The sequence below is a fragment of the Paramormyrops kingsleyae genome, chromosome 24 (genome assembly GCF_048594095.1).
Source record: "Paramormyrops kingsleyae isolate MSU_618 chromosome 24, PKINGS_0.4, whole genome shotgun sequence".
Lineage (NCBI taxonomy): Eukaryota > Metazoa > Chordata > Actinopteri > Osteoglossiformes > Mormyridae > Paramormyrops > Paramormyrops kingsleyae.
In genome coordinates, this window is record NC_132820.1 from 25,658,012 (window position 1) to 25,665,078 (window position 7,067).

A 7,067-nucleotide genomic window follows, 5' to 3' on the forward strand; every position below is an offset into this window, starting at 1 on the left:
GTGACATGCCTTGCCTGCTCACCCAGTTTAAATGCACCTGACCATCTATTCCTTTTCTATTCCTCTGACAATACTGACCATCTAGTCCTTTTTTTTTGGGGGGGAATAGGGTGGGGCGTGCAGGATTCCTCCGTCTGCCCGCGGTGCCGAGCTCGTGTCCTGACCTGACTCGTGTTTAATTGCACACACTTCAGTTACACACACACACACATTCATACACACCCACCTGTGTTTTAAAATGATGTGAGGGGGCTATAGGGCTCTCGAAGAAACAAACAGGCACACTTAGGTTCACTCAAAAACCATTGGCATGGATGAGCAGTTAAACATTTCTGTCTTTCAGAGAGAAGTACAATTGCCATGACTCAACCACCAGATTTGTTAGTCAAAGGTTTTGGACTTTGTACACTACTCATCATACCATGATGCACTTAGTTACTAGTGTTTTTTTTTCCTTTCGAAATGTATTGGAGTGTAATTGTCTTAATGTGCATGGAATACTGGAATTGTACAATGAATTAAAGATGAAGGCAATATAATAAAAATGCTAACCTTGTATTTTTTCTTCTGTTTTAGTAATTGCTGTCTGATGGCTGTGAGGGATGGGTGGGGCGAGGAAGACTCAGGGACTGGAAGTGGGATTAAAACTGAGGATAACATGCTCATTCTTTTTTGTATTGTTTACAATTTTCCTTCCCTCAGAAAAGAGGAGTTTCCTGCTATATCTATAGAGATTCTGATGCTGCTATTTTTGTTAATAAGTTTGTTGTTCTTTACAAGTTGTATTGTGTTTTTGTTAAGTGTATATTTAAATTTACACAATTCTGTATTCAATAAATGCTAAGTTGAGAAATTTTGTGTATCGTTTGTCATTATTAGTGGGATATTTTAACATGCATATAAAGGGGAAAACGTCTAATTATCGGCCAAAAAAAATCGGCAGCATATATCGGCCATCGCCTGACCCTGACTCCTAAATATCGGCATCAGCTATTGAAAAACCCATATCGGTCGACCTCCATGAGTCATAGTACATTCAGTCCAATTCATCCATCGAGTTAAGTCACACCCCCACACCCACTTGAGGGGGCACTCTGGCAGATGCGAGGATGGGAATGTTCTTTCCCCTATAACACCCCGTCCAGAAGTACATCTCACTCCAGTTCACATTTGCTCCTGTTCACAATGATGAAGCAGGATTTGTTGGCTGGACAAGTGAAGTTGTCCTGCTGCCGGGTCTCGGTGCTGTTTTTCCACCTAAGCTTGAAGGTGGAAATGTGTTCCATCTTGGTCCCTGGGACTGCAGCATAGCCGAACATCACCAGCAGCGTCGGCCACACCCACCACCAGAACCATCCTATACACATAAAGAAGAACTCACATGCACATTAGTTTTCTCATAACTAACATTTATTAACTGGGAGATGTCGGCAATTTTGGCGCCTGGCTCCATAACATCCACGGTGTTATCTTGTCCCATAGCTATAACTTCTGCAGGTTTAGGTGGTTCGTCTTATTGTTGAACCCACATACCTGTGTTTTTATTCTCTTTACTTATTTCCAGACTCGCTCCCATAATTCTTTACCGCAAACTTCCTTGTTCCTAATTTTCCAATTTTGATTTCTCCACGTAGGCATCCAAACAGGTATACCATTCGCTACTGACTGAGAATCAGTATACAAATAACAATCATAATATGAATTCTAGGTCATAGTAGGACATCGTGTCCTATTGTCATCTGTTCCATTTCTAATAATGTCCAATTACATGCCAGAAGTTGTTTTTTTTCAGATATCTCCTGCTACCCTCCGGAAATTCGGTATTGCTTCAATTTCACTACCTTGTTTGCAAGACATATAGGGAAAGGTTGCATTTTCACCTTCCCCACCAATACCGGTCACGCTGTCACTGTACCTCTGAATTTAAATTGTCCATCCCCCTCCTGCAGAGTGTGAATTACCCTCCATAATTGGGGGGTACTGCCTTCATGACACTTCTATGACCATTACGCTCCGCTACCGCGTCAATACGAATAGTCGCCACCAGGATCAATGTTAAGAGTGCAAGATGCGCTAGGGGTGTTTACTGACATGTATGTAACACACAGTCATGGTCTGGACATGCGACAAAATGAGAATCAATACAGAAGATCTCATTATCCTTATCCCTATCCAAAAGAACTTGGTTTTGATAACTCCCAGGAATTATCCTAGGAGAAGTATACTAGTAAAAGTAATAAGCCTATACATTTACAAACAGCCTGGTCTGGTCCAGCAGTCTGGTGTTATTCCTGCCCTCTCAGTCCCCCCAGCTCCAACAGCCTTCAGAAATACATATTTAAATGTTAGGCTAATATCTGTCTTGATGATGCAGTAGATCTTGAAGTACAGCTTAATTTCTAACTCACCTCCTGCCATCTCCCTGCTGCCTGCTCACTGTGCTCATCCTGCCATCTCCCTGCTACCTGCTCACTGTCCTCATCCTGCCATCTCCCTGCTACCTGCTCACTGTGCTCATCCTGCCATCTCCCTGCTACCTGCTCACTGTCCTCATCCTGCCATCTCCCTGCTACCTGCTCACTGTCCTCATCCTGCCATCTCCCTGCTGCCTGTACACTGTCCTCATCCTGCCATCTTCCTGCTGCCTGCACACTGTGCTCATCCTGCCATCTTCCTGCTGCCTGCACACTGTCCTCATCCTGCCATCTCCCTGCTGCCTGCTCACTATCCTCATCCTGCCATCTCCCTGCTGCCTGCTCACTGTCCTCATCCTGCCATCTTCCTGCTGCCTGCACACTGTCCTCATCCTGCCATCTTCCTGCTGCCTGCACACTGTGCTCATCCTGCCATCTTCCTGCTGCCTGCTCACTGTCCTCATCCTGCCATCTCCCTGCTGCCTGCTCACTGTCCTCATCCTGCCATCTCCCTGCTGTCTGCTCATTGTCCTCATCCTGCCATCTCCCTGCTGCCTGCTCACTGTCCTCATCCTGCCATCTCCCTGCTGCCTGCACACTGTGCTCATCCTGCCATCTCCCTGCTGCCTGCTCACTGTGCTCATCCTGCCATCTTCCTGCTGCCTGCTCACTGTCCTCATCCTGCCATCTCCCTGCTGCCTGCACACTGTCCTCATCCTGCCATCTCCCTGCTGCCTGCTCACTGTCCTCATCCTGCCATCTCCCTGCTGCCTGCACACTGTCCTCATCCTGCCATCTCCCTGCTACCTGCTCACTGTGCTCATCCTGCCATCTCCCTGCTACCTGCTCACTGTCCTCATCCTGCCATCTCCCTGCTACCTGCTCACTGTCCTCATCCTGCCATCTCCCTGCTGCCTGTACACTGTCCTCATCCTGCCATCTTCCTGCTGCCTGCACACTGTGCTCATCCTGCCATCTTCCTGCTGCCTGCACACTGTCCTCATCCTGCCATCTCCCTGCTGCCTGCTCACTATCCTCATCCTGCCATCTCCCTGCTGCCTGCTCACTGTCCTCATCCTGCCATCTTCCTGCTGCCTGCACACTGTCCTCATCCTGCCATCTTCCTGCTGCCTGCACACTGTGCTCATCCTGCCATCTTCCTGCTGCCTGCTCACTGTCCTCATCCTGCCATCTCCCTGCTGCCTGCTCACTGTCCTCATCCTGCCATCTCCCTGCTGTCTGCTCATTGTCCTCATCCTGCCATCTCCCTGCTGCCTGCTCACTGTCCTCATCCTGCCATCTCCCTGCTGCCTGCACACTGTGCTCATCCTGCCATCTCCCTGCTGCCTGCTCACTGTGCTCATCCTGCCATCTTCCTGCTGCCTGCTCACTGTCCTCATCCTGCCATCTCCCTGCTGCCTGCACACTGTCCTCATCCTGCCATCTTCCTGCTGCCTGCTCACTGTCCTCATCCTGCCATCTCCCTGCTGCCTGCTCACTGTCCTCATCCTGCCATCTCCCTGCTGCCTGCTCACTGTCCTCATCCTGCCATCTCCCTGCTGCCTGCACACTGTCCTCATCCTGCCATCTCCCTGCTGCCTGCACACTGTGCTCATCCTGCCATCTCCCTGCTGCCTGCTCACTGTGCTCATCCTGCCATCTTCCTGCTGCCTGCTCACTGTCCTCATCCTGCCATCTCCCTGCTGCCTGCACACTGTCCTCATCCTGCCATCTTCCTGCTGCCTGCTCACTGTCCTCATCCTGCCATCTCCCTGCTGCCTGCACACTGTGCTCATCCTGCCATCTCCCTGCTGCCTGCACACTGTCCTCATCCTGCCATCTTCCTGCTGCCTGCACACTGTCCTCATCCTGCCATCTTCCTGCTGCCTGCACACTGTCCTCATCCTGCCATCTTCCTGCTGCCTGCTCACTGTCCTCATCCTGCCATCTCCCTGCTGCCTGTACACTGTCCTCATCCTGCCATCTTCCTGCTGCCTGCACACTGTCCTCATCCTGCCATCTTCCTGCTGCCTGCTCACTGTCCTCATCCTGCCATCTCCCTGCTGCCTGTACACTGTCCTCATCCTGCCATCTCCCTGCTGCCTGCTCACTGTCCTCATCCTGCCATCTCCCTGCTACCTGCTCACTGTCCTGCACACTGTCCTCATCCTGCCATCTCCCTGCTGCCTGCACACTGTCCTCATCCTGCCATCTCCCTGCTGCCTGCTCACTGTCCTCATCCTGCCATCTCCCTGCTGCCTGCTCACTGTCCTCATCCTGCCATCTCCCTGCTGCCTGCTCACTGTCCTCATCCTGCCATCTCCCTGCTGCCTGCTCACTGTCCTCATCCTGCCATCTCCCTGCTGCCTGCTCACTGTCCTCATCCTGCCATCTCCCTGCTGCCTGCTCACTGTCCTGATCCTGCCATCTCCCTGCTGCCTGCTCACTGTCCTCATCCTGCCATCTCCCTGCTACCTGCTCACTGTCCTGCACACTGTCCTCATCCTGCCATCTCCCTGCTGCCTGCACACTGTCCTCATCCTGCCATCTCCCTGCTGCCTGCTCACTGTCCTCATCCTGCCATCTCCCTGCTGCCTGCTCACTGTCCTCATCCTGCCATCTCCCTGCTGCCTGCTCACTGTCCTCATCCTGCCATCTCCCTGCTGCCTGCTCACTGTCCTCATCCTGCCATCTCCCTGCTGCCTGCACACTGTCCTGATCCTGCCATCTCCCTGCTGCCTGCTCACTGTCCTGATCCTGCCATCTCCCTGCTGCCTACTCACTATCCTGATCCTGCCATCTCCCTGCTGCCTGCTCACTGTCCTGATCCTGCCATCTCCCTGCTGCCTGCTCACTGTCCTGATCCTGCCATCTCCCTGCTGCCTGCTCACTGTCCTGATCCTGCCATCTCCCTGCTGCCTGCTCACTGTCCTGATCCTGCCATCTCCCTGCTGCCTGCTCACTGTCCTGATCCTGCCATCTCCCTGCTGCCTGCTCACTGTCCTCATCCTGCCATCTCCCTGCTGCCTGCACACTGTCCTGATCCTGCCATCTCCCTGCTGCCTGCTCACTGTCCTCATCCTGCCATCTCCCTGCTGCCTGCTCACTGTCCTCATCCTGCCATCTCCCTGCTGCCTGCTCACTGTCCTCATCCTGCCATCTCCCTGCTGCCTGCTCACTGTCCTCATCCTGCCATCTCCCTGCTGCCTGCTCACTGTCCTCATCCTGCCATCTCCCTGCTGCCTGCACACTGTCCTGATCCTGCCATCTCCCTGCTGCCTGCTCACTGTCCTGATCCTGCCATCTCCCTGCTGCCTGCTCACTGTCCTGATCCTGCCATCTCCCTGCTGCCTGCTCACTGTCCTCATCCTGCCATCTCCCTGCTGCCTGCTCATATTCAATACTGGATTACTTTTTGCACTAATTCCTAAATTCTTGCTGCTACGTTAAAGAACCTCTACTGTTTCTCCACTACCTCAACTCATCACCTCAACACCATATTATTATGTTATGTTATGTCGTGTTTATCGCACTTTTGTTGTTGCTCTTGTTTGCACACTCGAACGTGCACTATGTTGTAAAATTATTTTGTCAATCTGTCTTGTCTCTGCTAGCCAGCTAACTAGGCCTCTTAGTTAGCTAGTTTTAGTTTTTCTGTTAATTTATGTTGTAAATCTATGTTGCATGTAGCACCTTGGTCCTGGAGGAACGTTGTTTCGTTTCACTGTGTACTACCTGTATATGGTTGAAGTGACAATAAAGCCTACTTGACTTGACTTGACTTGACATTTTGAACATTGGCTTTTGGTTCTCTTTCATTTTTCTCTACCTACAGTTTCTGAAAATCTGTAAAATTTAAAATACTTCACACTTTTTACTTGTTTTCAGTTTACATGATAAAGTTAAGCTTACAGATACAGTGGTACCTCAGAACTCGAATATAATCCGTTCAGAACTCCGGATCGAATCCTAAAAAGTTTGAGTTGTGATCGAATTTTCCCCATAAGAAATAATGGAAAACCAATTAATTGGTTCCCGGCCCCAAAAAATGACACCTAAATATGTTTTTTTTTTTTTTTTTGCATTTAACCACAAAATAAACCAGATAAAACAAGAAGAGCATATACTGTACTAAACACATCATCTGTGTTAATCATTTGTAAAGTAAGAAAATAAATGTATCCAAACAATGTGTCCTGCCTCGATCGTCCCACGCCCCCTCATTAACCCCGTGTGGAATCCCCGTGTGATCAACTGTTTCTGGTTGTTGTCATTAGTCCTCTGTATTTTGTCCATGTTTCAGTTTGTTTTCCCAGCCCAGTCATTGTATTGTCCGTCTGCAGTTTGCCTGCCTTACCTGTAATTAAACCCCGTATTCCCTGATACCCTGACGTCTGTGCCTTTGTCTCCGTTCCATCCCCACTCTGCACAACAATGTTATTATAATTAAACGTATTAATGGTTTATTATCAATATTAAAATAATGAATAAGAAATCTTTATTTTTTTACAGTTTTTTTATTATATAATAATAATTACTGTTACTGTCTATCATTGTCTAAATGAATTTTTACTGTCTAAATACTTGTATTCAGCTAGTGTAAACATGCACGATGCTATCACAGCGAATGCGAGGCTGAGACTGAAACTTTAC